This window comes from Thermobia domestica, chromosome 9, assembly GCF_964235325.1.
Source record: "Thermobia domestica chromosome 9, izTheDome1.hap1.1, whole genome shotgun sequence".
Taxonomy (NCBI): Eukaryota; Metazoa; Arthropoda; class Insecta; order Zygentoma; family Lepismatidae; genus Thermobia; species Thermobia domestica.
Genome location: NC_137462.1, coordinates 259,902,499 through 259,924,732, shown reverse-complemented (window position 1 = coordinate 259,924,732; position 22,234 = coordinate 259,902,499).

Here is a 22,234-nt window from a genome sequence, read left to right as displayed (position 1 = left end):
TGATACAATGTATGATTTCTTCCAATCGTTTGTAAATACTGTTTGTTACATTGAAATATTGTGTAATTGTTATATAATTTGCCAAGTTTTGCTTCTTAACCATCTTTAAATATTTTTATTATATAACTTGGCATACTGTAACGTACTTGGCATACTGTGTTGTCTCAGTTTATCTAGAGCTATCATTACATTAAGTTCTATTATTTATGAAATATCTATTAAGTAATGGAAATATCTACTAGGTATACGGATGCTAGGTACTAGGTATTTACTAAGCTTATCCATTATCCCTAATACTTTTATCTGTAACCACCCCTACCGAATTGGTTTAAATAGAGTAGTCAGACGAAGAGTATTCTGGGAGAAGACAGCAGTTCTCCAGTAGCCAGGTTGGCGAAAATCATAGTGGTTGGTACTGTAACTACGACATTAATCCTAGGCGTGGTCAAAATGACTTTAACGGATAGGATACTGGGGGATGGAAAGCAACGGGAAACCACCACTTTATTTCTTCCCTGGTTTGCTGACAGAAAAAAGAGAATATAGTGGTCTTTCGCAGGTCAAAATATGGTTCCCGAGATAAAATGTCCTCCATTTGCATCTTTGGGAGGGGAATGTCTTAGAACGGACTATTTTATGAGAAAATAAAAATGTGAGGAAGTTAGATAGCGAAAACAGACAAGCAAGAGCAAAAGATTTAGGATAGGAACAGGGAACGTACGCACTGTTACAAGGGAGGAAATTAGAAAATCTTAAAAAAGAGATTAAACAAAATAATCTATATCTGATGTGAGTTTGTGAAGTTAGATGGTAATGGGATGTTGAACAGCAAAAAATATAGAATGTTTTACTCAGACAATGAAGAGAGCGGTCTTAATGGTGTGGTAACCGCTTAAAAGAGAAGGTAGTGAAAGTAGAATTAGTTCATGATAAAGTTATGATGTCAAGAGTTAAAGGAAAAACAAAGGATCTAGTGGTGAAACAGACATATGCCCCGACGACTTCACATAGAACTGAATAGGCAGAGGAAAATTATAAGAAATTAGAAGAAATTATAGGCAGGGAGGAAAGGGTTGTATCTGTAACTGTAAACGGAGGTTTCAGTGTAGAGAAAAATATTAAGGTAGTATCGTAGGCAAATTTGGTTTAGGCGAGATAAAAGAAAGAGACTAGTGAATTTCTGTGGACAGAATTCACTAGCAATTGAGAACACTTGGTTCAATCAAGACAAGAGAAGAAGATATACCTGAAAATCAAGAATAGACGACCGAAGAGATCAGATAGACTATGTTATGATTCAGAACAAGTATTGGAATAGGTTGAAGAACCGAAGACCCTTCCCGGAGCCGAATTTTCTCATACCATAACCTAGTGCTGGAAGAAGTGGATATTCAAGTGAAAGGTAGACAGAAGAAAAGTAGGCAACAATATGTTGAATATTTAAAATTTGAAGAAAGAGGAAGTAAAAAATCTTCTCATTGAAAAATTCGAAGAAATATACTCAAACTAAGAAAGGATAGGTGCAGATAGTAACAGACGGTGGGAGCATATTAAACTTGGGATACATCAAGCTACAGAGTAAGTAGAAGGTTGTCGGGAACACAAATCGGCTGAAAAACCATAGGTTACAGAACAGATGTTGCAGAAAATGGCTGAAATAAAAAAAAACACGAAAAGTTAAACAACGAGTTACGAAGGGAAACAGACAGAGTAACGGGAGAGTTCTACAAAAGAAAATGCGAAGACAGAAAGAGTTGGAAAACATGAGGAAATGTTCAGGGAGGTGGAATCTATGGAACTGCGAAGGAAACAAGGAGGTATCACGATGTCAGTAGAAGATAAGAATGGGAAGGTAGTCAGCGAGATGGAAAGAATAAGTTAATAACTTATATGAGAGTAGGAAAAGACCATGTGGTCTAGATGTTGAAGTAGGAAATGAAATTCGAGCTGATAATAAAAGGTTTATTGAAAAACTAATATCCGTGATTAGTAATGTAAAGGCAAGCGGGATAGATAATATACCAATAGATTAATTAAGAATATGGGAGGAAAGGGAAAGAAAGAATTGTTCTGACTCTGCAATGAAATATATGAAACAGAGTAGCCAAAGACTTCCTGAAGATGATCCTGATTCCATGGCTCAGAAATCGAACTCAGAAAGATGTGAGGATTACAGACCTATTAGTCTCATATTCCATGCAGTAAATATTTTGTTTCGAATGCTGAACAGAAGGTTGTATGAAAGAACAAAAGAAAAAATTAAGGAGGAACAGTTCGATTTGGCGACACAAGGGCACAACAAATGTAATTGGAGTATTAAGGGTGATAGATGAAAGGTTTATAGAAAAGGGGGAAAGAGGTGTATGTTGTATTTATATATCAAGAAAAGGGTTTTGACGGTGTGAATTGGGAACTGCTGTTGGGAGTTCTAAAGAAGCTTTGGTTAATACGGAAAGTTCGAAAAGTCATAATAAACTTCTATATGAACCAACAAGTAAATGTTAGAATAGAGATAGGATTTTTTCAGAAAAGTACAATTGGAAGGAGAGTTCGACAGAGATGCTGTCTTTCGCCAACATTATTTAACATCTAGAGAAGACAGTGAAAAAGAATCTACACAATCAAGTCGGCATTTCAGTAGGAAATAGAATGATTAGGTGTATTCGGTTGGCAGTTGATACGGCTCTTTGGCGGAATAAAAAAAAATACTAAAATGTTAGAAAACTTGAGGAAGGGCTGTGAAAAATATGGGATGAAAATAGACGTTAGGAAAACAAAAGTCACGATTAGTGGATCAAAGCAGTCGATGTCAAATGTAAAAGTAGGAGGAATGAAAATAAACAAATGACTAGTTTTCGATACTGGGTATTATTATTACGTAGTGATGATATGAAATGCCAACTTGGAGTAAAAGCAAAATAGGATAAACGAAAGAATCCTTTAGGAAGAAGTAAAGTCTATTCTGTGCGACCTTGAATAAAGAGTTGTGAAAAGACTTATAAAATGTTTCGTGTGGAATATTACACTATATGGGTCAGAAATATGGATATTACTCAATAATGAAAAATGACTGGAAGCTTTCGAAATGTAAATGTGGATAAGAATGGAAAGAATTTATTGAGTCGAGCAGAAAGCGAATGAGACTTTTTGCAAAATTGTGGAGGAGAAAGGAACAGCTTTATATATTATTGAGAAGAAAAGAGGAAGAGAAACTAGTTGAGACATTGACTAAGAAGGAACTGTATCTTGAAAGACGTGCTAGCGGGTATGTCAGCAAGGAGGGTCAAAGAATTCTATAATTAATGGACGATATCAAAACAGGAAAACAAAATGTGAAGACGAAAAAGTTAGCGGAAGACCGTGGAGCATGGAAATTTTGAGTTGTGGTAAGTAACCTGTCAATAAGGGCAGGTGTTTCTCAAACGTCTTTAAACGCATCCTCTATAGTGTGAGTCTCATCAGTAAAATCATCTATATAAAGAACATTTGGAATATTATGAGAGTGTCGTTTAATATTACCTCAGAAAAGAGTAGTTTTACTTACCCTTTCGCATTCTATTGCGTTATCCGCACGAATTATAACCAGTGATCATTTAATTGGTATTATTGCTTTCATATAATATTCATATATATGATTTGTTGATCCTTCTTTAGATACTTCTAATCTTCGTCAACAGGGACAGTCAAATTTAGTATTATAGATGCTTTATCTCCTACGTTCCGCGAAAGTTCTTTTTTATTTTTTCTTATTTGTGGTTTCTTGCTTTGTAGGAAAATATTTCAACGAAACTGTTGGTAATTACTGAGAGTATTCTTATGATATTTTACCATAATACGGCAATGATGGTCAGTAGCTCTACATAAGACCAGTTTTATGGCAATGTTGCTTTGAAATAAATACCCTGTATTTTGTAACCAAAGTATAAAAATACTTTAAAAATTACGAAATTATGATCAGGAAGACATGGTTCAACCATAAAAGCAAACTAAATATTTTAATGGTAATGCTATCAATGCTTGCCCAATGATATAAAGGGTTAATAATACTAATTGTATTTGTGGTAATTGATTAATGCTGTTATATTCTGAAACAAGAGTTCGTTTGCTTTTAATATGTGACAGCTCGTCTCTACGAAAAATTCCTCGCTCTCTCTTCACAGAAATTTGTGATAGTGTTCTGGTGATAACTATTGGTATATTTTGCTCTTTAGGTATTATTGGGCCAGAAAAAGAAAAAAAAAAAACTAGAAAGATTGTTCTTTTCCTCATACTCTGTTTCAGTGCTATCCATTCAAATACGAGCATCTCTCTCTCTTGTCTTCTTCTCTCTCTGTCACACACGCACACACAAATACATATAGACAGAGAGAGAGAGAGAGAAAGGGAGATTATTGATTCCCGAGGCACGTCCTAAGATCTGTCTCCTGTTAAGGATAACCCACCTTTCTTTACTTTCTTTTGTTTTTTTGTTCTTCTTGAGGGAACCCTAATAGCAGAGAAACAAAAGAGATCGATTTCTGACAGCTTACAAAACGTCGTTGTTCACAGAGGGAGAAAGAAGAAGGTTGAATAGGGGAAAGCAGTGATATAGAATCGGTAGGCGTTCGTTCTGTTTCCGATAATGTCGACATTCTGTTCTACTGATTTCGTTGGATAGAACAAGAGGGATGTCTCATCTTTCGATATATATATATATATATATATATATATATATATATATATATATATATATATATATATATATATACAGATATAGTATATACACATTTGATTCATTAAATCTTTGTGCGTTTGTTAGAATAAAAAAATGAAAATCCTTATCTCCTACACATTTCTAGAAACATTTTTTGTTTTGTTATTATCATTTGAAAATGTTAGTCCCACAATGTACACCACGTAAAGGAGTTTGGTTTTTAAATTGTATACAATGTGAAAATTGAATTTTTGATTAGTTCAACAATGGGAGCAACAATGCCGACATCAACTCGTCAACAATTCTCCGAATTTCTTCCTGCCCAAGCAAAAATTGCAATGTACTTGAGAGATCAGAGGTTGTTCTTCATATTTAAATTTAAAATTCACTAATAATATCATATTTTATCAATTAATATTGAAACCAGAAGTGGAACTAGATTTCTACAACTTTCGGTTTTAGTAGAGAGATTAGAGCGGAGATGGATTATATTAATGGGATGCTTAATTGATAGCAGAAAACTGCTTATCTCTATCTATTACAGTTTTTACTACAGTTTAGAGATCAATGTTAAAATCCGAGTTAGTTAATTTATGTCACTTACGGCTTGGATAGAAGATTAAGAGACCAAATGGTACATATTGTTAGAAAACTAAATTGATTCAAAACAAGCTGCTTCTTGCTAGCTTTCCTCGTTTTTGCATTACGTAGATTAATACTGAAACCGGAAGATATAGTGGATTTTTATCTCTTCCGATTTCAATAGAGGGTAAAGGTTTATGGATGAAATGTATTCTTGTGATCGCTTTCCACAGTCTGTCATCGATTTTGCTCTATAGTGATCAACATTAAAACCTGAAATAGTTGATTTCTACCACTCTCTGTTGATAGATGATCTCTATCAATGATCTCTATTCCTAACTCTTGATTTTCTACACACTAGCCAAGATTGACGATGACACATGGATAAACAGAGTAAGTAAATAAAGGAGTTTTTGGTGAAGCTAACTTCTAAAAAAGTGCTTCATAGCTTTAGAAGTTATATCGCTGGGTCCAATGCTAAGAATATATATCCAAAGATCCCTTAAAATCCCCTCATATACATTTTCCAATCAAGTTTCATTCAGGTTCCCGCAGGCTCAGGCTAATCTTCCTCGATGAGACTGGTTATCACTAAACTCAATGAGGTTCACACTAGCTCATCTTCAAATTCGTTGGAGCTCTGCCTCGGTGTGCTATACGAGACTATCGATCACTCGACCTAATCTAGCCTTATTGGGCTCGGCTCACTATCCTCAATGGAGGTTGCACGCACTATCTTAGATGGAACTTGAACCCACTATCCTCAATTGAGTATGCATGCACTATCCTCAATGGAGCTTGCACCAACCATCCTCAATCGCCTTGCACTCACTATCCTCAATCGAGCTTGGATCAACTATTCTCAATGAAGCTTGTACGCACCATCCTCAATTGAGCTTGCACTTACTATCCACAATGGAGCTTGCACCCAAAATCCTCAGTGAAGTTTCCACTTACTATCCTAAATGAAACATGCACCCACTAACCACAATGGTGCTTCCCTCCATTAACCTGAATGGAGTTTACACGAACTATCTCCAATGAAGCTTGCACCCACTACCCACAGTTGGGTTTGCATCCAATACCTTCCATGGAGCTTGCACCCATTATCCTCAATGGAGCTTGCATCCACTATCTTCAATGCAGCTTACACTCAAAATCCTCAATGGAGCTTGCACTCACTATCCTCAATGAAGCTTGCATCCACGATCCACCATTGGGCTTGCACCCAATGTCTTTAATAGAGCTTGCACCATCTATTCTAAATGGAACTTGCATTCACTATCCTCAATGGAGCTTACATCCATTATCCTCAATCGAGTTTGAACCCACTGTCCTCAAAGGAGCTTGCACTCCTATCCTCAATGGAGCTTGCAATCACTATCCTTAATCCAGCTTATATTCACTATCTTGAGTCAAACTTGCACCCACTACGTGTAATTAATCTTTTATTAATTTGATTAAGGCATGCTTTCAGTTGAATTCAGGCTATAGCTCGCTATCTCCTTTCAGAATTCAAGCTCACATGCTCTCATGATCACTCAATTGAACCAGAAATGTCAAGAGTTAATCGCTTCAATTCTACGATTTTAATTTTGTCCTGAGGAAGTCTCTGTTTTTGAAGAAAGAAATAACTGTGTAATTTGAGAATATCCTGATTGAGTCAAGAATTCAAAACATTTATGAAAACAGTAAGCGTTTTCAATTTTAAAATGGGAAACCATGCAAGTTGAAAGTACGATTTAACCATTAATATGCTCATGAATCCACAATAACGTAATGGAAATCTTAAAACTTTAAATAAAGAATAACTTAAGAGGTTAGAATTCTTAAGGAACGTAGATATTGTAAAATCTTTTTCAATACTTTTTTTTTATTCTTTTACTCGAGATTTATTCATATTTTGTTATTAAACTATTTACGAACATATCCTTATTTTATTGTCCTAACAAACTAATATATGTTGCCAGTAAAGAGTTTAGATTGATCGAGCAGCCGGTGCGATAACCACAGTATTTCATACCACGGACCCAGCTAGTACGAAATCCTGGCTACGTCCCTGATTTGTAAGTTGTCATAGATAATAAATTCTCATGCGTAGTTTTCGAGAAATAAACTATTTTTATTGCCGTAAAAAGTATGTCCTTCTTTGGTTGAATGATTGTTTTGATATGTAGTTTAGCGTCCCGTTCAGCACCGAGGCTATATAAGACGTAGAACTACAGCTTAAAGTGGGATTAAACGATCATGAGCTTCTACTAAAGAATGTTCTTCGTTGCTGATAATAATTCATAATTTGAAGTAACAGATTGTTGCTCGTCTTCTAACGGCGACAAACAAACAAGGTCATATACGAGTTACAGTGAAGAAATACAGCTAACAATGACACATATACTTCATCCACTTATTGTAGATAAAAAGAAGATATAAATTTAACACACAGTGTATGAAGGTGAAAGAAATAGAGAAAGAAAGAAATAGGAAAGACAATGAAAAAAAAATATGAATGTTTAATTTATGACCCTCTCAATCGCGTGACTAAATGGAACAAAAGTCTAGTGTTCACTAGGAAAGATACCTATTTTGTGTCTTTTTTTTTTTTTAAGAAAAAGAGAACCTTTGCGAAAGGAATCACTCAAAAGGGATAACAAAACACGATATATTTATATATTACAAATGTCGTGACAGCATACATCAAAATCGTCTGACGATTCGTTACAAGAAAGGGAGTAAAGTCAGAACAACCAAGTAAGAGAAAACCACCATTGTTCCCTTCCCCTTTTTCCAATGAAAAAAGAATAAGGAAAAAAAAGAGAACGATATTCTTTGAGTAACAACTAGAACACATATAAATATTAAATGTCAAGATAAGGACATAGGTAGAACCAATGGAAACGCAATCTTCAAAAAGAATGTAAAAGAAAAATCGAATCATACACACACACATACACACACACACACACACATATATATATATATATATATATATATATATATACACAGTATCTACAGTATATATATATATATATATATATATATATATATATATATATATATATATATATATATATATATATATATATATATAAACAGAGAGCAGTGGATTATATTGTCTGCCACATAGCGTGAGATACATTTTTTCTTCATTCTACATGGTTTTATAAGATTAAAAAGAAATTTTATGACGTTTATCAATGAAAAATGGTTGAAAAATACAATTGCTTTGTAATTTAAGTGAGGAAAATTATACGGGTGGTCAAGACAACGGTTGTAATTTTCTAACATGAAACGATGAAATTTTTAAAAATAAGTAATGGTTGTCTTGTTGGTCACTCAAATTCACATTATTTGAATGTGTTTCTTTATACGTTTACTCTATAGAGCCTTTACTTAATACTTATAGGTGATGGTGAGTTAAAAATAAAACAAAGTTCAGTCATTTTCTTCCTAATGCTTACAATAAATAACAGTGCTGTTAATATACACCCATATACAAGATAAATCAGGTTTTAGGTCTGCAACAGTTCTGTACTTCGATCGAACACTGTATTAGAGGTCTGCACGGAGTCGGGCCGAGTCCGCGCGCCGGACTCGGGCCTACAAAACACACATCACTTCGGGCCCGGGCCGGGCTTGGGCCATAATTTTTTAAATATACAACCATATTTCTCGGGCCTTTTTGGGCCTAATGTAAATACACCGTACAACGATATTTATTGCATCGTTCTTGCTGGAGAACCATTAAAACACAACTGAAAAATTAGACCTCTATTTGCTGTAATTATAAATACAATTTTGCGTTAATTCTTAAGTTTCTATAATCCGGGCTTATTTCGAGCTCATTTGATTATAATACGATCTCGGGCCTAGCTCGGGCCTAAATGCTGAAACATATTTCGGACCCGGGTCGGGCGCCATGTTATAAATTCACGAGCCGAGTAGGGCCCGGGTTAAAAATTCCGGCCCGTGCAGACCCCCACACTGTATGGCCACGTTTGTAGCCTGAATGCTAAGACAGATGGGGACAAGATATTTACTTAGGGGTTGTTAACTTCAGTTCACCTTTCATTAGGCACGAATTCATGGGGCACCAGGCCCGGGCCACACAAAACTTCCTAACTCAACATATACATCTGTACACTTTCTTAATAAACCTATACTTTATTAACAGAGAAATGATTGACATAACATGAAAATTTGATCTTACACTTCATCTGTACTCGTTTTCTTACAATACCAATATAGTTACGTCATTTTTCTGAAAATATAGTTGGAAGTATTTTACAATTACTTAAAAATACATTCCGGGTACAGATTAATAGCTATTCAATACTATATAGACGTAGTGCCTCGCAGTATTGGACCTCCCACTAAAACTTCGAACTCTCCCAACAAATATTTCTGCGTGCGCGCCTGCCTTACACTCATACATACAAACCTCCAAACCTGCAAAACAACTGGATGTCTCAGGGAACAAAATTTTTGACTTCAGGGCTGTGTTTGAAGTAGTTAGGAGGTAAACATACTAAAAGTCCCCGGACCTATGATTGAGCGAGGGCAGGAGGGTCGGGGGAAAGTAACTTTTTTCGGATTTTCGCTTGTATCTCAAAAGCGGTACGTCATAGCGAAACAATTTTTATGTTCGAAAAGAAAGCTGAGAAAATTTCCTACAAGATTGTTTCTATTCCTTTTTTCCTTATTCCTAACATAAAAGAGAACAGTTCCTTGAGGCTCTTCTGCATCCACATTTGCTACTACAGTCTTGGTGAGCCTGCAGAAAATCCTCTTCAAATGTTTCTCTGGTGCTAAAATGTCTTTAGTTTGTACAGGGTGAGTTGTGTGTCTGACTCGCACTCCTAACCCCACACTTCAGGTGGCAGCTCATTTCTTAACCAGTGCTGGACCTGGTGATACGTTCTGAATGAATGCTCCTTGACTGCCCCCTCAGTTGGTGGGAGAGAAGGGATGTCAGGTTTGACGTTTCCTACAGACTTGTCAAACAACTGATAACGATAGAGATTAAGGGATTTCTCCGTTCTTAGAGCTCCAAACCACATCAAGATGCATTTACGACCAGCTTCCGCAACTTCAGCTTGTGATGAGAAAGAGCACGAGAAATGTTCAGTTGTTTTGCGTATGTCCGAGTGTTTGTGATAAGGTTTGATGAAACCAACTTTACTTTTCCCAAAATCTGCACTCGTTGTGTCATAGCCTGTAAAGGCACCCAGGAACAAAATGTCCTTTATTTCTAACTGCTGCATCTGTTGAATGGAATGTACGCTGGTCTTGACTTTCCCTCGGCCAGGTTTCACAAACAAAATATGTCGTTTATTTGGAGGTTTTGCCATTAGGAGAACTGCCAGTTCAACTCGCCAATGACAGCGGCACTGGTTGTTTTTGATTTTTCAATGGCTGTTGTAATAAACAACACGTCAGCATCGTCTGATGCTTGAAGAGTCTCAACCTTATTGTCGTGAAGTTTTGATCTCAGCAGGTCAATCAGTTTTCATTTGCTGTGCTCATTAGAGAGGAATTGGTCTTACGTCACTGTATTTCAGTGTTCTAATTGAAATTGATGTCGACTGACTTCTTCATTCGATAGCGTCGTCCCTGTTCAGCTGTCTTTGTGCCCTTCGCTGAATTTGCATACCTATCAAACAGTACAGTGCAGCTCTTCTCGGGATAGTGTTTCTTGACAAATTTCACATATCCTTCACTAATTGTGGAAACTAAAGATCCTCTTTGCCAAATCAGTTTGTGGATGAGAAATCTTCCATCAACAATTACGTCAAAGTTTGGCACATGTATGTTCATGGTAGTTGGATCAAGCAGTGTGTATAGGACTGAATTTTTTGAGTTTTCTCATTCCACCTTCATTGAACAAGGCTAACGGGAATGGAGCCAATTCATATTCTAAAAACATCTTCAAGTCTTCATTCTTTTTTTCATTACTGAAATCCTTTGTAAAAGCAGGAAAGAACCTGCTGTAACATTTTCGTCGTTGAACTTTATGGATGAGCTCACAGAGGAAAGAGAGAGTGTTCTATCTTTGCGTGACAGCGTGATTGTCATAGGGTTTCTTTAACTCATTCTCAACAGAGTCAGCACATAGTAAACAATAATTTTTGAAATCAAAATCTTGTAGTGAAGATCTCAAACTCACCGGTTCAGTTGGTTGTGATGGTATTGATGCAGCATGTCTATTCAAATCAGCCACAATGGTTTGCGTCCTTGTGTAATTTTTCCGACTTAAAGTGTGAACTAGGAGGGATTTCAAACCATGTATCTGGGAGTTCTTGTTGTCCTTCCTTTCCTTACTTGCATTTATAAGTGAAAAGAATTCCCCTTTTCTGACACTCTTGAAACGTCATCAGTTGATTCATCGATGTCTCCATCACACACAAAACACTTATTACCGGTAGTTATAGCGAAAGTGAATCATTCTCAGGAAATATAAAAGCACTCTTATAATAAAAAAATCTTAGGATTATCACACGACAGGCGTTAAAAACAAAGTGGACTCGAGAGTAATGCCCTGTTCACCTTTCCAAAGTTTATTTAAGTTGATTTTAAGTTTAACGTCCCTTTCAGCAGCGAGAGCATAAGGGTAAGGGGAAAAAAGGGGGAATGTCACAAAACTGTATTTTCGAGAAAACGGCGTTTTTATATTTTAAACCCCGTAAAAAAGAATAGGGTAGTTAAATCTTTTACCCCTTTTTACATGGACATTTCGACATCTACGCATGCATGGCATATACTGTCAAATAGTACCAAGAGTCACCAACAGATAGGACAAAGCACCCGATAAAGGACACATATGGACATTCCTTGTTTTTTCCCCTTACCCTACAGAATCTGCTGATTAACGTGGAATCCGAATCACATGAGCTCCCGCCGGAAATCGAATCCGGGTCTCCCACACCAAAGGCGCGCACGCTAACTCTTAGCCACGAAGGAGCTCCACCCTTCCAAAAATACTTTTTTTTCGGACATTTTTTTTTGTTACAAACAATGAAAACAGCTGTTCTTTGAACTCGGTTAATGAAGCTACATCTACAATGCGCATTTCATTTACTTTTCTCGCTAGTTTCCCATTTTTCAGTTTTTCACTTTTTTTATTACGATACTAAAAATTAACAGTACTGTAGTCGAGTAATGTTAGCTGTTACACGTTATTTAGTTTTACGATTTTGTTTTTCCTGAAGCCTTCGCTGAAATTAAGGGATGAGATGCTAAAAGGGAAAGTTTGTCTATAAAAGTGAGAGGAAAAAGCGATTTTTGAAAATTTGCAATTTTCGCAAGCGGATATCTCAAAAACTATTAGAAATAGGGAAAAAGGAAATAGAAACAATCTTGTAGGAAATTTTCTCAGTTTTCTTTCTGAACATAAAACCTTTTTCGCTACGACGCACCGTTTTCGAGATATTAGCGAAATTCCGAAAAAAAGTTACCTTCCATCGCCCCTCCTACCTCCGCCCCTACTACGTTTCTTCTTCACTAGATTCTTTGAAATTTCGACCGTACACTGGTTTCTCGTTTCCAAAATTTGCCTGTTTTCCATATTTGAACCAACAGAAAACATTCGAGTTGATTCATTGATGCTGAACAAATAACATGCTTGAGTGCAGACTTTCCTGCACATTTTTCGAGGGAGACGAATTTTTATGATGCTGGAAAGTGTATCATTGTTGCAAATAATAGCCTAAATGTTCTGCTGGAAGGGTAGTTTATTTATTTATTTATTTATTTATTTACGTATTCTACATAAAATATACGTTGTATCTACTAGCAGATAGTATCTATTGTTCATCTTCGAACAAGTACACACATGCTTCTAACATCCAGGTATTTACTTCTAACAGTGTTGAACATACTTTTGGATGAGCACGAAACAAGAGTTGAAGTTAGTGGTTCTCAACCGATGTGTCGAGACATATTGGTGTGTCATGCAGTCCCCAGTCGCAAAATTTTAGAATTTAAAAATTATGAAGAATTTAATAATTACACGGTTCAACAACGAAAATGTAAATTGAACAAAATCAGCTAATTCTTATTGATTTTGTGGTGCTGATCACGAATTTGAAAGTTATTTTCGAATATTAGTTCTACTTTTCTTTTTACAGGCATGTCTAATAATAACGCTTTAAAAATAAATATTCGCTTCGTTTGGGATAAAATGTTACACTGATCCGGCAACACTGGAGAAACTATATGAACGCTTGGTTTCATTGTGTTCCTTATCTCAGTTGTGTTCTGCTATTGTTAGAAAAGACAGGTTTAGTGCAGTTATCATCGTTTTGGGTGTGACGTTTGTGTAGTGCAGGACATAAAAATACAACTACAAGTACGCAAAAATACTGGTATTTCGAATGTATATTTTTAAATAGTTGTCGGTACTATTTCAAGTGACATTTTGAGGATTTCAATAAACAAAAATGCCGCGAAATTGTGTAAACAGTGCGGATAGCTTCTGCTACGTGTGTGGGGAAGTGACATTTTCTTCACAAAAGCAGACTATAACACCACTAATAAGAAAAGCCTATCAATATTACTTTGGTTGTAAAATTGGAGACCAAGATAAATCTTGGGCACCCCACATTGTGTGTAACACTTGTGCCAGCAATTTAAGAAATTGGATTAATGGGAAGGGGCGCTCAATGCCTTTTGCAGTGCCCATGATTTGGAGGGAGCCAAGCGACCACATCAGAGAGTGTTATTTTTGTATGGTTCCTTCCGTCAAGAAGGAATTTCCACGAAGAAGAAGCGGGCCTTGATCTATCCTAACATTCCTTCTGCAATGCGCCCTGTTCCACATGGAGAAGGACTACCTGTTCCTGACTCACCTAAAGAATACGATCTTTTTTCTGATGATGATCAAGAAGTTGAAGCTCCTGAATCAAGTACTTCGAAGGACCCTACGTTTGTTGTAGAAGAACCTCCATGTGAACCACATAGACTTACTCAAGAGGAACTAAGTGATCTAATCACAGACTTGGACCTCTCGAAAAGCAAAGCCGAAATTTTAGCGTCACGCTTAAAGCAATGGAATTTATTGCAGGAAAAAGTAAATATTTCAGTGTATCGGAATAGGGAGAAGATGTTCACTTCATTTTTTTACTATGGAAGACACACTTGTGGCATGTACAGATGTAAATGGTCTTATGAGGGCACTTAAAATTATAGGGCACTTAAAATTATCTTTATAGATTCGTACAAGGTGAGTTTAAAGGCAGTGCTTTTACATATTGGAAATAAACTTTCTTCAATTCCTGTAGGTTACGCAGTTCATATGAGGAATCTTATGAAAACTTGAAACGTTTACTTCAAGCCATTAAATATTACGATTTTTAGTGGCTCATTTGTGGTGACCTTAAAGTAATAACACTGTTGCTAGGTATGCAGTTAGGGTATACAAAGTATTGTTGCTTTATATGTGAATGGGACAGTAGACATCGTGGATCTCATTATCGCAAAAGTGATTGGAGTACCAGAGAAACTCTTCAGCCGGGAGTGAAAAATGTGCACCATGAACCACTGGTAGATCGTAACCGAATTTTGCTTCCCCCTCTACATATTAAATTAGGTCTTATGAAAAGTTTTGTTAAGAGTATGAACCAAGAGGATGAGGCCTATAAGTACATAAGAGGACAATTCCTTCGATTAAGTGATGCCAAAGTTAAAGAGGGTGTTTTCATAGAGCCACAGATTAGGCAACTATTCAAAGATCACAAGTTCGACGAAATTCTCCAAGGTGAGGAGAAAGCTGCGTGGGAAAGCTTGAAGAGTGTTCACAGTTCTTGGGAAGACACCGAGCAACAAATTACAAACAACTGGTAGCAAAGTTGTTATTGAGCTACGAAAATCTTGGTTGCAATATGTCTCTGAAACTCCACTTTCTTCATTCACATCTAGACTTCTTTCCCGAAGATTGTGGAGCAGTAAGTGACGAACATGGTGAGCGTTTCCACCAAGATATTGCAGCCATGGAGAAGAGATATGAGGAAAAGTGGAGTTCTAACATATTGGCCGACTACTGTTGGACTATTGCAAGGGATGCTCCAGATGTAACCTACAAAAGGCAAGCCAAGCGAAGACGCTCAAAATAAAATAAACATAATCCTGTACAAGGGTTCACTTGAAACTTTTGTCTACATTGCAGTGTAGTTCTTGCACAAAAAGGTATTTGTACATATTTTTCATGTTTTGATGTTAATACTGATTTTTATTACGGAATTTTTAATGTTTAACTTGACCACGGTTACTTTATTTTCTGTATCGCTGTGAAACTGGTATTTGCGCAATTTTGAAAAAGGAAGTACAAGGGTATAAACAGCTATAGGTTAGGGTACTTCTTAACTCCCCAGCTTATCACATCACAGTGAAATAGATAATAAAAAGGGAAATGTAGGTTTTTACAAGGATTTTGCTTAAATGTTCTATAAATATTAATACATTTGTATATATACAGCTACTGTTGTACAAGGGAGTTTTTTTCACAACCTGAGCCAAGAAAATTCTTCTATTATCATTTCCTTTCATATTATGCTTAAATGAATGTAAAAATCGCAATTTCAAAGAATTTACATACTTTCGATTTAAAATCGAGACAGACTGTACCAGTCAACAACTCCAGCAATAGCAATAATGCTGAGTGCTATATAGAGTTATTATAAAAATTAATAGGTTTTATTATTATAATAGATTTTCTTCTTCTTCTTCTTCTTCTTCTTCTTATTATTATTATTATTATTATTATTATTATTATTATTATTATTATTATTATTATTATTATTATTTATAATAAAAATATCAAACAAGTGTGTGAAGATGTCCTGGACAATCAGTAAAGTGTATCGTCATTCAAAAAAGGTGGAGAAACACTGCACATATGTTATGAAAGTGATGTGTCGTCTCGAAAAATGTATTTATTTCTAATAAATGATTTCTGCCTCGTCTCGAATCCCGTCACAAAAATTATGCCTTGTCTCGTATGCAACACCTCAAATACTACTTTATAATATTAGTATATGAAGAAAAAATATAGTTGTGAAGATATGATTCTTATGTTAATCAGAAGTTATTAAGCTTACCAAAGTGACCTTCTTGTGATTAGATCCTAATGTGCAATTGTCGAGAAAATCGGTAAAAACTAAGTTATATGACGCTGTAAGAGATGTGATTTTTGGGCAACAAAATAGCATCGGTAACACACCATCTCTTAAGATGAAAAACTGATAATAAAATAAATCCTCCATTAAGCCTTTCATTTCGACACTAATCAGATGACAGAATAAATTATTTCTAATGACCCAACACTACCATTAACTATTTAATTTTAAATAACTTTTAATGAATGTTTACAGAGTTATGGGCATAAAACTAATAACAATAGCAATAAAGAAAGAAACTAAAAATTATAAAATTAAAGAATTAGAAAAAATATAATTCAAAAAACAATGTAAATACATTTTCGTAGAAACTGATCATCTAAATTATTTCTTTATTACGTCACAAATTAGTTTTATTACGTAATCTTTTACATCCTTTCATATATTTTTACTTACGTATTATCGTACTATCTAACTCGTCAGTGCTTTCCATTAAATTATATATTTTTGGTATGTTACTATAAATATATTTTAGACCAATGGAGGTGTGATCAAATCCATATCTTGATCTCAGTACTGCACAAATGTCACTGTTGTTTGACTAAAATTGAAGGGAAAAACAAAAAAGAGAATACATTATTCTACGTTGAATTAGATGTAACTAGAAGATATATAAATAAGTAAACTTAGCTTTGAAATTGCAGTAGTTAGTAAGAAGAACGAAAACCACGAGTCAGGAGGCCAATTTCATTTCAGATCATAAAAATTTGAAATCTCAGTTTAACGTCTCACCCATTATACTAAGGGAGAAGGATGATTAAGACAAGTGAATGACGATGGAATAATTGGTGGAATGAGAATGTGGAAGAAAACGGAAGTACCCCGAGAAAACCCACGGCCAACATAATCTTACCTGACCGAGGATAGAACGAGGGACTCCTAGCAACAGATGTCAGCTCTTTACCACTAAGCCACCGTGTCCCCTTGTGTAACGTGACCGCATTGAATTTATACGAAAAAAATATATAATTATGTTAAAGATGTGTATAGCCATAATGCGATAATGAAATATTTTTGGTCTTAGGTAATTTGCAACAATGTGACAGCCCGTTGGAAAATCACCAAATTGAGTTACTTTTGTAGCGAAGTGACGAAGTTGCTAATTCAATGTTTTATATAGAAAAGAACAAAAAGTGATTGAAACCTTATTTTATTGTGTACTATGTGCGTTCAAAGCTTTCAAACATACTAAACATAAACATAATGTGTTAAAAAATGTGAAACTTAAAAAAAATGTCCTGCACATAATTTGGAAATATCCTTTGTTAGCTATTCTCTACGTCTAAGGTGAAATATTCCTTTAATAAAAAAAAAAAATAGTACAGTTTTGCTTAACAAAGTTTCACTTAAGAGGCCCCATCACAGCGAAATTAAAATACCGCTAATTTTACAGTAATACTGTGATATCTTCAAATAGATAAAAGATAATTAAAAAGTGGTACAAGACCTCCCTAGACAATATTATTTTACATGAGATACCATTATCACCACTTACTTATCTACTTTCAATTTCCAGCCATTTAGAAACCCGGTATTTATTTTCGCGTTTCTAAATGGCTGCAAACGGAAAGCTACTAGGTGACTCGTGATAACGGTATCTCATGCAAAATAATATTGCCTAGGGCGCTCTTGTTCCACATTTCGATTATCTTTTATCTGTTTGAAGATATTAGGGAATTACTGTAAAATTAGCGGTATTTTAATTTCGCAGTGATAAGGCCTCTTAAAGTTTTATGTAGTTTATCTTAAACTTTAGCTAGTGCTTATCAATAAGTCCAAATTTATCCTACAAAATCAAAGAAGGTCTCGCTTATCAGTTGTATAAGGGACATCGAAGATAAACAAAAGTGACATGTTCTGCAGTAGATAAGAGCTGTTTCCTACAACTTTCACTCATGAATAAGTTCTGAATTTGCGATTGTATTTAGTTCTCGCAATATGTTCAAATTTAACGTATACAATTCACGTATAAATTGATTAGGTTATCAGCGGAGATGAGTATTATCTACAAAACTTGATGGAAACAGAGATATCTTTAATGAAGTCATGTAAAATTAGATTCATATAACACTTTGACGAAACATTGGATTGTCATAAATATAGGGTGTCAGATTTAATTCAAAAAATAAGCCCATATAAACAAAAGATAATGTAAAAATATCTGCATCGAGGTTATATGAGACGTAGAGTCAAAGATTATAATGAAACTCAAACACAGTAATCGTCCAAATTTTGTAAGAGACTCCCACTCGGAATCGAACGTGTGACTACGTGCACGAAAGGCGTGCGTGTTAGCTACTAGAACACCGGAAATGGCGTCACCATTTTTGGGTCTCTTAAAAATTAAATTGTATTTACACCTTACAAGTTGTGTGTACTTGCAATATAAGAAACAAACATAAAATAAAATTATAAGAAAATCTTAACAAAATATTTACAAACGCTTAAGAATATGTTGAAAAGGCCAGAAATCTCACACTGTCTCTCCCTCCCATGTCGTGGTGCTATTTAAAAGGTATACTTTAATAATAATAATAATAAACCCTACAGTCGCACCTACAATTTTGGATGGCAAATAGTCTAGTTTTTATTAATGCAAAAGTTTACATTAATTAAATTCAAAAGTTGCATTCTAACTTCTTTTTAAATTTTATCAAAAGTACCAATATTCGTCTTAGCACTAGTGAGAACTATGGATTCGCTTTTAATATCCGTCATTTTCGATTACTTTTAAAATGTTACTCTTCCCGATTCTTCAGGGATGAACTTAAACGGTATGCAAACAGTCATTATCCATATCACCGACTGACCCGAAAACTATGGATTCAACACTAATATCGATCATCACAATTATTTTTAAAATGTCAGCTCTCCCATCCCCACTCCTTGGGATGCTAGGGGTTCCTTAACCTCCCGAGTATTTCTTTCCAGATTGTAAGACATATGTGTATCAAGTTTAGTTAGAATTAAACCAAGTGTTACATAATTATGTAGGAAAAAATGTTTTAAAATTAATGGAGGTGATTCTTGAACTGGAAGTGGTAGATATCGACGACTTTCTGTTTAAGATTGATCACTGTAGAGCAAAAGACGTTAGTAGAAAGCTAGAAGCTGTTTCTGAAAATCGATTAAGCGTCCTAAGTATGCATATTATCTCTGTTCTTAACCTACAAGTAAAACAGGAAGTGGTAGCGATTAACTATTTCCTGTTTTTAACGTTGATTACTATGGAAGAAAAACTGTAATAGATAACAAAACGCTGTTTTCCATAATCGATTAACCGTCGTTCTCATCTCCATGCTTAACCCTATACTAAAACCGGTGGTGGTAGACATAAACCCTTTCCGGTTTTAACGTTGATCACTGCGAAGCAGAAACCGTAACCCGGTTTTCTACAATCGACTAAGAATACACTTCATCTTCATCATTTACCCTCTACTAAAACTGGAACTGGTAGATATCAACCTCTATACCGAAGTAGGTAGCAAGACGCAGTTTCCTTCAATCAACTCAGCATCCCAAGAATATAATTGTGTCCCTAATCCAATCCCTATACTAACACCGGAAGTGGTATAAATCTACTATCACTTCCTATTTCATTATTAATTTAAAAAATATTGTGTGAGCCTCCTTAGTGTCTTCATCAGAGTTTATTCAATACAAGTCTTCGTCTCGCTGAAGGCTTTGCCCTCAGACCCGCAAATTTCTTCGGTCTTGCTTTGAGGCTTTGCATCTCAAACCTGCAATCATCAGTGTTTGCTCGGCACCTCGCATCTCACATACCTGCAACCATTTGGAGAGCTGGAAGTTATTTTATGTAATTCATTACGTACCGCAAGAGTGTATTCCATCTTGACAGTAATCTTTGTATTAATACAAGAAGTGACAGAAACTGAGAACATATTAGAAACTGAGAACATATTAATTGAGAACATATTACGTCATCCTCTTTACGGTTTTTACTAGAGTTTATTTTTAAATTAAATACTAGCCGGATGTTTACTAAATTTTTTGAGCTACTAGCCCATTCCCTAAGGACTATGTACTGGCATATTCTGTCGTCAAACTCGGCCAAGAACAGGGTGGACGCGGGTTGCATTTCATACCTTATTTCTCGATAACTATTTAATTACCCAGGAGCATCTTCTTGAAAACTATTGGCCGAATCGGAACAAAATTCGGTGTTGGGCATCCTTCAACCTAACTAAGATCTCTACATTTGCTGGCCGAGTTTGGCCAAGTTTTGGGCTTGATTTGCGTGTGGTAATCTATTTCTCGGTAATCTCTTGCCAGATCCAATCTAAAGGATTTGCCATTACAGAAAGCCGCACGTAACTATTTATCGATTTTGCTTTATAGTGTTCAAGGTAAAACTGGAAATGGTTTATTTCTACCACCTTCGATTGGTAACGAAAGGAGATGAAAAATATTTTTGGAATGTTTAATCGATTGCCGAAAACAGTTTTTGTTTTATAGTGGTCAACGTTAAAACTTGGAAAAGGTTGATTTCTACCACTTTCGGTTTATGGATCACTTCAATAAATAAACAAATAAATAAAATAAAAATTTGCTTTCTTTCAAGAGCTATCGTGCGCAGTAACTTAGTCGCAGCAGCTTTCCTGGTCTATTATTATTATTATTATTATTATTATTATTATTATTATTATTATTATTATTATTATTATTATTATTATTATTATTATTATTATTATTATTATTAAGTATTCTACCTGCTGGCAGGTACTGGGACTAATGGGAGATGTGAGTGTGATTGTGTGTTTTCTTAGGTTGTGGTCTGGAAATTCTTCTTTCACCTTTCTCGATATTCAGCTTCCTCTTTTTATTCCCAATTTTTGATACTATTTTTCAAATCATCGACCAACTGCATTCTTCTTCTTACTATTCCTTTCCTACCTTTCATCTCTTACTTTCAACTTTTCTCTTCCTCAATGGGTTGAGAAGTGGCTAATACGTTTTAATCTGGTTCCTTATAATTATTACCAGACTGCAATTTCCTCTATCTATTTTTGAATACTATTTTTAAGAAATTGAATTATTATTATTATTATTATTATTATTATTATTATTATTATTATTATTATTATTATTATTATTATTATTATTATCGCGTCTATGTTCTGTTATTCTTTTAACTGTTAGAGGAAAGGTTCATTTTTTCTACAGTCTCACTTTATCTATAATGCTACTTCGGTATTATACTTAATGTTTAGTTAACTCAAGAAAAAGCGGATCTAGTTGTGTGAATCCTCCATTTCATGTTAACCTTCGGTGATCACTTAGTACTCTTCAGCGAGGTAATTTAACAGAAGTACAGTGTTCTTATAGAATATTCGTTGTAGTGTTCTAAAGTAGGAAATTATACAAGACGCTGTGTTTTCTAAATTAAAGTTTTGGGATCCTCTAGGGCAATTGTTCCAACATTTTTAACAAGCGCCCACATTCTTAAACCCTACATACTTCAAGCCTACATCATTCGCGATGTCTATAACCGTTTCTGCAATTTTAGTTGTAGCATTGTATTCTCAAATCATCAGTAATAGCAACAAACATAATAACAATAATAATAATCTATACTGTATATAAGAGAATAAGTGAGTTACTCATTATCGACCAAACCATAATACTGTAATTAGCAAGAATACTATTTTTGACGAAAGCAAGGGATAAAGAAGGATTTTTGGAAATATGTATCCTTAGGTGCGTAAATAGGATAGTGTATCTTGCTAATCCCTGAGGTAAGGAAGATGAAACTAGGCATATAAACTAACCA